Here is a 9252-nt window from a genome sequence, read left to right on the forward strand (position 1 = left end):
AACCAAAACCATTCAGGTCATCTGAGTTTATTCTAAGACTGATTCTCCCTAATAACTAAACAGCAGGAATAAAATATCAGATCTAATCCCAAAGCTGTCTAAATGAGCAGGGTGAGATGTATTTGAAGGCAGAGAATTGACTGTGGACGAGAACTTTACCCTTCACTGTGCCCAAGGTGTACTTCTCCACAAGACGGCACACACGTGGCCACTGCCTGACACATCTACCCTGTGCAGACACTGGCCAGATGATCTCAACCCTGGACACACCTGGGTCAGTGTTTCCAGGGCCTTCAGGCTGACTGCACTGATGCTATCTGCCAGGGTCAGAGAGAGGATGCAGGTCCCTCTTCTTGGCCTTGGGTCCACGCAAGCCTCCGAAATTAAGTTAAAGAGGAAAACTCCAGCACTCCTCCACTGCTCCATGATCCACACTGGCACCTTCTTTTCTGAGTTCGTGGCTGCATGAAGATGCATGCCCAGCTGTGAGTACCTGGGCTGGGTTATGGGTAGATGGCATGCTGTTCCCCAGGGCTGCTCATCAGAACCAGGGCTGCAGCCTGAGGTGGGCTGAGACCGGGCCGGCTACCATTGTCCAACAAGGCAGAGTTTTGGGGCCTCATCGTCTGCTGCCTGCATCACTGCCACCTCCCCTCACTGGCCGCCCTGCTCCCAGGACAATGCCAAGTAGAGAGGAATATACTGGCTGGAGCCAGAGAGGGGCCTGGACCCAAGTCAGAGACAAGGGAGAATTCCTGTAAAACTGTGAGTAAAATGGGAGAAGTGGATGCCACCAGGCTGGACAAGCCAAGAAAGAGAGCATTCATATTCTCTCTGCTGACAAAGCAGGGGACTGGACTTCCTGCACCTTCCACAGCTCAAGGATGGCTATGTCTTTTCAAGGACTACTAAGGAGAGGCAGGAAAAGGGCCTGAGCCCACCAGTGGTAACCACCCCACAAAGACTTGTGAAGCCCCCACTTTGCTCTAGGTGCGTGGGACATAGGAGGACCTACCCTTAGGGAACAGATGGCTCAGAGCTAAGAGATGCACTCGAGGTCACTGTGGGTGGGTGGAGCAACTGGGACTGAACCCCCTCTTCTCCTCCCCCATTCTCTTTTTCTGTAGAGCCATCTGCACCCAGCCGGCAATAAGTTCCTGCTCTCAGGGGCCTTCTCTGACCATTTCCCCTCCCCTCCTGCTACACTCTGTGTTGAGTTTATACTACACTAACTTAAACCACTTTGTAGGCTACTTTGCAAGTGTTCTTAATCTTTCAACTAATTCGTCGGCTCTTAGAAAATAAAGGAAATTTGAAATTGCTGTGCTGCATGCAATAAACTCTTGGCATCTGGCCAGTGGGGGCCGTTTCAGGCAGATTCCGCACTAGCCCTGCACAGATGCTTCCTGTTGTAAAGGTGAGGCGCCCCTCTGCCTCTACACAGCCCGCTCACCACCCGACTCCGACTCCCACTCCAACTTCGGACCCACTTGCAGCCATGCATTCTTCACTCCTTCAGCCATCCAGCAAGCAGCCGCTGACACAGCTGACACCTGGTGGCAGGTTGTGTGCTAGGCATGAAGGAGTGGGGGGATGAAAGGTGCATCAGGCACAGTCCCTGCATCCCTGCATCCCTGTGAGGAGCTCACATTCTGGTGGGGGAATGGCCTTCTCACTCTTATAGATGTGACTAAAGTAAGCTGAACGTAATCAGAACAGGGCCTTCCTCTGCAGGTTACCTCTCAATATGTGTCCCCATAAGGGATGCCGAGGCACAGGCAGATGGCAAGGCCCCTGGCAGAGACCCTAACTGCTGGCATTGCAAGTTGGTAGCTCTTTGCTTATTAGAATACACCCACGCTCCTGTCTGAACTGATACTTTATGGGCGAAAACTGCAGAGCCAGGGGGCAGGCAAGGAGAGAAAGTCTTAGGAGAGGCCTTTTCACCATTGGTTAATCTAGGAGGAGCTTCCTTTCATAACAAGTGTGCAGCAGACGCTCATTCAATCAGACCAGAGTAGGAAGGAAACTCAAAGATTATCTCAGACAACGCTGCCATTTTACAGATAGACGGACTGTGGCCCCTAACTGTATGATGAGCTAAACAGATGTCCCTGCCTTAACCTCAGCACCTAGTGAGCAGTCAGAGAGCAATCAAGGAACCACACAAATAATACACAATCAACTCTGTTGATTGTACATAGGAGAGGAATCAGGAAGGCTTCCCTGTAGAAGTAGCATAAACTGAGACATTAAGAATGAGAAAATAGTGAGCAAAGTCTGCAGCAAAGGAAGGGAGAGGATTCCAGGTCAAGGGAATGGTCTGTGCAAAGGCACACTGAGGCAGAAGGTGGCACAGTGCTTTAGAAGGAAAGGAAAGAAGGTGAGTTCAGTCCTGGCATACGGAGTCTGGGGTCCCACTTCTGGCAGACACATTCCTGGCTCCCTACCTGCACCGTGGATATACACTGCGAACACCTCCTGAACATCTACCAATGGCCAGGTGCTCATCCGAGCGCTCACACTCAGTAACTCCCTAATGGGCATCCTCACACCAGGTGGACGCGATTTTAACCACAGAGGCAGGCAGTCCCCAGAGCCTGAGCCCCCCAACCAAAGGCCTCCTAACTTGTGGAGCACAATGACCATGAGCAGAGACTATGGTGTCAAAGAATCCTGGGTCTAAGCCCCAGCCCTGCTTCTGATTATCTGCATGACCCTGGGTGAGTTACTCTATCTCTGCGGGCCTCATCTGTGAAATGGGGAGAATGATGGCACCACCTACTTCAGAGAGTCCTCACATGGATCACATGAGATCATTCACATAAATCAGTCAGTACGGTGTCTGGCACACAGCACGCATCAGGGATGTTAGCAGGTACTAGCCTTAGCTCTTCTGTTTCTAGCCCTAGCAGAAGCCCTGGCACAGGCAGGCATGGGGAATGAAAGAAGGACCGAGGTGCCCGGTAAATGCTTGTCAGGAATGGAGTGTCACAGCCCTGAATTGGGTACCCTGGGGAGGTACTGAGCACCCATCAAGAGAGACCCTCAAGAACACAGTGGGTGGTCACTTGCTGGGGATGCTGCAGAAGGGATCTGTGCATTGGGAGGACGTAGATTAGAAGGACGAGGGCTTTGTACAGTCCTTGCCAGGCCTGAGACTTGGGGACTCTCCTGACCCACCCCGCCTGCCAGAACACGGACAATTTTACGGAGCTCAGTTTCTTAATCACCTTATTCTGCTGGGGCTTAGAGTGGAATCTTTTCCCCAAATTGGACATTTATGGGGCTGGAGTAAAGACGGAGAGCAGGACGGATGAAGTGTCCACATTCCAGCTGGGAGGTTAAGGGCTTTTGTGTTCCTTCCTTCTAAACTCCAAAGTTCCCAGCCAGGCCTGGGGGTGTCCATGTCTCCCTCAGATGGGCAGGGCATTCCTGGGTCCATGTCCTCCCCACCCCCAAGATATCTGCAGTCCAGCTCCTCCTGCCCTCTCCGGAGGGAGCCAGGCTGCTAGAACCTCAGGGCCTCCCCAGAACTCAACACAGGACTGGCACCCAGAAGGTGTGTGTATTTATGGAATGTGTGAACCAAACTCAGCCTGATTTTCCTAACCCTGGGAAAGCGTGGGAAAGCCTAGAAGCCTCTAGAGGTCTCCCTGCTCCCTCTGACTCCTGGGATCTCTGTGGTCAGGACCAGCCTGGGCCCCTTAAGATCATGGATGGGGACCACTGCAGGTGAGCCTCACTTCACACTGCAAGGTGAAGCAACAAGTAGAGGCCAAAGCCACCAGGGTGGCTGGCTGTTCAGAGAATTTTGCTCTCACAAAAGAAATTGAGGGCCCTCCAGTACCTCCTGAAGCACAGTTTGGTTTCTATCACTACCTCAAATCAAGAACTTTCAGTGGCTTACTAGTACCCACAGGGTCACCTCCAGCCTCTTCAGCCTGGCACTCATTCCCTTCTTCCCCGCCATGAATTTCCCTCATACAGCTCCCACACCAGCCTGGCGGGCCACCTGCCTCTCCTGTCCTCCTGGCCAGCAGGCTCCCAGCACCCCTACCCCATGACCACCTCTCAGCAGAAGTCCTGGGCCTGCTTCAGGGCAGGCAAGTGGAGCCTGGCTTGATGTGTGGCTTCAGGGAATTGGCTTTGCCCAGGTCAGAGAATCCACCCTGCCCAGCCCTGAGCTGGAAACAGAGGACACAGAGAGTCATGCTGCCATCAAGAGACTCACGAGAGGGGAGACAAGCCAGAGCACTGGCGCTGTGGGGACCCAGAGGAGACACCTGACCTGGGCTAGAAGTCAGGGAAGGCTTCCTGGAGGAGATGCTGGCAGAGTTCTGAGAGGGAAGCAGAAGAAAGAAGAGGGTGAGGAGGCATTTCCTCCAGCAAAAAGGCCATGAGCCAGCAGGTAAAGGTGAAAGACAGCAAGGCGGGTGCCCTGGCTGACCTCTGCCAATGCCCAGCTCACAGGAGCACCCCCCATCCAGGAGCCACAGACAAGGAGACTAGACAGCACGCAGCTGACCCTACATGCTGCCACACACCCCTGCACCTTCACTCCCATTGGAGCCCGCGGACATACCATTCCTTGTGGCCGCCCCGCCGCGGAGGACCGCGTCCCCAGAGCGCCGTGGTGTCTGCGCTGCCGGGCGCGATCTGTTATTATCCCCCGTCAGCGCTGCCGGCCTGTGTACATTCCTCCGTAATGAGTCTGACCTCCTCGGCAATGTTTAATCAGAGCCTAATCGACCCTGGCTTTGATCTGCTGCATTTTCTGCAAAAACCCTGGTACCTGATTTTTACAATCTGATTAGCAGGCTGACTCTCCGAAGCCAAAATTACCCTGAGTTGCAGAGATCCCTGCTGAGTTCTTTGTGTTTTTTCCCCTCTCTTCCAACAAGTTATTTCCTGAGACAACTGTCACTTCCCTCCTTGCCTGTGACTGTCTCCGTCACCCTCAGCTTTCACATCCAGTCAGTTGTCAGGTCTCAAATAGTGGGTCCTAACCCATCCCCACCTCTCCCCAGCGGCTTCAGCGCTGGCCACCACTACCACGGTCTGAGGCTCCTGCCCCTGACTGGCCCTTCAATCTGTCCTCCGCCCTGCAGCCAGATCTGCTGGGAGCTGCTGCACTGTGCCGAGCCATCTGGCCTCAGGAACTGCTCCCTGCTGAGCCCTCCAGCCAGCCTCACCTCAGATTCTCCCCATTCCCTCTCATGCATGGGTTCCGTCAGAAACCCACCCTCCCCCTCTGCCCCGGCCCTTCATCTAGTTCCCTCTCCCCATCATCCACCAGGCTGCTCGCTGGCCCCTCTCCACTCCCACGGCCATGATCTCAGCTGCCCACCTATGGCCATTGTTCCTTCCATCTCTCCCACCAGACTGCAAAGCCCCTTTAGGAGGTTCTCTCTCATGCTCCACTGTTTCCCTACGAAGCGGAGCAATGACTGCCCTGAAGCTGGGTACTTAGTAAGTGAGGGAGGAAGAAAGGAAGGAAGGAAGATTCCCTTGCAGCCCATTCTGGAGACAGTGCACTGCCAAGTCAGACCATGGCCCCTTCTTATCTTTCAGCTCCACAACGGCACAATTCTCCACTCCAGTTCAGCCTACTCCACTTTCTGCCAGCCCCCGGGCCTCTCTCATGGAGGACATTGCTTTGTTCTCATCCGCAGTCCTTTTTCCCTCCAAAGTGGGAAAGAAGGGTGAGAAAGAGAGCAGAGCTCCTTGTGAGCACAGGAAAATGGTCCTTGCTTGGTTAGTGGCAGACCCTGAGCTGGGCCCTGGAGGCACAGATGAATCAGATCCTCTCCCTCTCCTCGGGAAGCTCACAGACTGTGGAGGCAGCGAGGGGAGCAGATAAACTGGAACGCAGGGAAAACAGTGCTCATCTCTGGCCAAGGGAACTGACTCTGCTTGAAAGAGACAGGAAGGAGTCCAAGAGGGAGCATCTGAGCTGGGTTTAAGAGAGAAATAGGAGCTCTCCAGCCAAGAAAAGAGTGACCATGCAAAGGTACAGAAGCATGAGAACATGTGGCGGGTTCAGAGGATGGGAAATGTTCCGGGTGGCTTGAATGGAGGTGGGAGTGGGGCAATAAGTTTGCTGTGGCCAGATCACCAAGGGCCTTGTCCACCATGCTAGGGAGGTGGGACTGTGCCCTGCAGGATCACCGTGTCCATCACATAATTGAACTTCCTGACGGTGTTGAGCCCTTTCTTTGCCCTGGTACACGGTGGACTCCAGAGCTGTGTATAGGAGGCTCCCAAGAGCTACTCCACTGCCAGTGAGGCCACCGAGGCTCAGAGAGGCCAAGCGACTTGGCCAAGGTCACACAGCCTCCGAGGGGCAGAGCATGGACTGGAACCTAGAATCTCCTGAAGTTAAGGAAAGGTTTTCCCAGGATGGAAGCAAACGAGAGAATCACGGTGGAAGCACAACTAGAGCTAAGCAGGAAAGCTGGACTTGGAAGGGGCCGCTCGCCTCTTGGGCAGAGGAGGAGGAGAGCAGTCCCAGCTCCCAAGGCCTTTCATACCCTGTAAGGCACCACCCGTCCACCTGAGTCTCTCAGACATTTTGGGGGGGTGGGCAGTGGAAGGAAAGAAAGTCTCCTGAAGGCTTCCCATGGAGCTCTTTCACTAATTATTTACTCCCAGCCATTCCAAGGAGACCCTGAGACAACATCTATCACCTGGTCCAACCAGCTAGCCCCACTTCACCAAGCCCTTGTGTGTCAGGCTTTGCACAGTTGAGCCCCCACAATAATTCCTCAGGGAAGACAAAGTACATCCTCGCTCTCCTCACCCTGTGAGAGCCGAGGAGCTTCCTGAAGGGCCCCCTGCTGTCAGGTGGTTCTGTGCATTCTCTTCTTCAAGCCACAAGGTCTGCTTACATGCTCTGGGTCCCCCCAGCTAGGAAGGGGCAGCACCGGGTCAAAGCCCCTGCCACCCACCACCCAGCCAGGGTCTTCCCATAGCATCTGGCTACCTCCTTCACAAAGGGACAGATGGTGCTCAGGAGTTCTGGCTAATGGGGGTTCCAGTTAACCAGGTATCACAGGGTGTTCTCTGCCCCAGGCCCCCATGTCACCAGGGAACAGTGACAACTGCTCCCACTTGCACAGGCTCCCAGGCACAGGGGCTTGACCTCCCCGCACCTCTCACCCCAACTCAGGGAGCCGGTGGTGCCCACCACATAATAGATGAGGAAGAGTCCTAGACGCAAGCAGGCCTGGCTGTGCCCCTAGCCCCGCCTCAAGCCCAGAGGACCCAGCCTCTGGCGCTCCCTGGAGCCATCAGGATCACCGCACTGTGCTGTCGGGGCTGAGGAACTGGGGCTGCCTCGCTGGAGGCCACACTGGCCCTGCCCCAGCGCGTTTCCTGCTTAGCAGGCTCTGGCCCTGTGTGTGGCGTGCTGACACCCGCTCAGTCCCTGATTCAGGGCGAGCACCTCACCAGACTCTCATTCAGTTCTATTTTCTCTGCAAACATCCCCACGGGCCCATCACTCCCTCCTGTGCCCAGGAATGCAAGTATGGGCTCATGGGGGATAAATCTGTCTGAGTCTGTATTTTGACTAGTCCCTACAAAATGTACTCTGAGCACTTTGCAGGGGAAAGGTAGGGAAAGGGGAAGAGGTGGCGGGTAGAAGGGGGCTCACCCCTCGTGCAGCTGTGCAGTCCTGCCAAGCCAGGGACTAGGGATTAGACCCAGTCTTTCTGGTGCCGCCTTTCCCACCGCCCTCTCTGCTCTCCTGCCCATTCCTTAGTGCCCAGGCCAAATGCCCCCTCCTCCACAAAGACTTCCCTGGTCTCCCGACTGGGAACTAGGATGTCCTTCCCGAGCTCCACAGCACATTCCTCCTCCCTCGTCTCACGATGACGAGTGACTGCCTTGCTTTCCCCAGGAAACCCTGAGCTCCTCCAGGGCAGGCCCACAGGCCCTGTACGGTGTCATGTACAAGAAGAGATGCTAAGGAAAAATCTGCTAAATAGGTACATTTTTAAAATTGGTTTCTGTGTGTGTGTGGGATGTTTTCTGGTGAAAACCAGAAAACCTGCCAGAAAAATTCTAAAAGGGCCATACCACTTGTTTTTAAATTTTTACTGAGTGCCTGATCTTGCCCAACGGCAGCGAATTCATTTGGGGGCACCTTGAGGACACCTGCTGGCAGAATCCATAAAGGCCCAAGAGTAGTGTAGAGGTACCAGCCACACCCCTAGGCCAGACACTGGGGCGGGCATGGCTGAGGAATAAAACCATCACAGTAGTCTTAGAACTCCAGGGTCCACATTCTTCCTCAAGCCCCCTGCTTTCAGTAGCACTTTGCGGACGGCTGAATACTTTCTCTCAGGTCATTTGATGGTTTCCTTACACGTGGCGCAGGTTAAGAGACCAGCCCAAAGGTACAGTTGGTCCATGTACCTCAACACTCATTCAAAAGACATTAGAAAGAGAGACGTGGAGAGTTTCAGTTCAGAGCAGTAAGTGCTGCGATGGAGTAAAGCAGGGGGCAGTGGGCGTACAGAGGAGCCACAGCCCAGCCAGAGGGAAGGAGGCCTCAGAGGCTTCACAGAGGCACCAACTCACAGCAGCTGCCCTCCTTCCCTAGGCGAGAGGCATTTACCCCGGCTGGCCTCTGGTTCCAGTCCTCCCTCCTGGCTGCAGCCCTCCACTGTCTACCAAGATGACCCACCTGTTGAGTCCCATGTATCTTCCCATCCAGAAACATCTTGAACTGAGAGTCAGCCCAGACCAGGGCAAGTGACCACAGAGATGGGGAGTCGCAGCAAGATCTGTGCTGTGACCTTTCTGCCTGAGAACAGTAGAAGGCAAGCGCTCAAGAGGTCTTCATTCTCAACACTTAGCCCAAACAAACACTTACTTCTCCATTTGGCCACAAGCAGTACCAATGCCCTGTGTGACACTGGGCAACTCTGCCCCTCTCTGGACCCACCATAATAGCCTGAGACCAGACCTCTCCTGTCCAGGAGTGTGACATCTGTGATGTGTTACCCCCCACCAGGCCCCTCTGAGAGGCATCTCAGCGCCTATTACTGGCCCCTGCAGATGAGGTCCCAGGAGCTCAGCCGGGCCCTCAGGCCCCTGGCCCTTGCCAGCCTTCACTTGCCCATATGTGCCCTTCAGAGCTGGTTTATCCTCACCACTTTGCATCTCTGGGCTACATGTAGTAAGTGGAATACCTTTCCCCTTCCTGCCAGGCCAACACAAGCCTATCTCTTCCCAAATGAAGCT

At 54.5% G+C, this 9252-nt stretch overlaps 1 non-coding gene across 1 annotated transcript; it reads right to left on the reverse strand.

Moving 5' to 3' along the window:
* Window positions 1-8023: 8023 nt before the first annotated feature.
* On the reverse strand, window positions 8024-8087 carry LOC116272114. The gene has a single exon (XR_004180826.1). It is a non-coding gene; the product is annotated as a U7 small nuclear RNA (small nuclear RNA).
* Window positions 8088-9252: the final 1165 nt, after the last annotated feature.

Source organism: Papio anubis, chromosome 1, assembly GCF_008728515.1.
Source record: "Papio anubis isolate 15944 chromosome 1, Panubis1.0, whole genome shotgun sequence".
NCBI classification, from domain to species: Eukaryota; Metazoa; Chordata; class Mammalia; order Primates; family Cercopithecidae; genus Papio; species Papio anubis.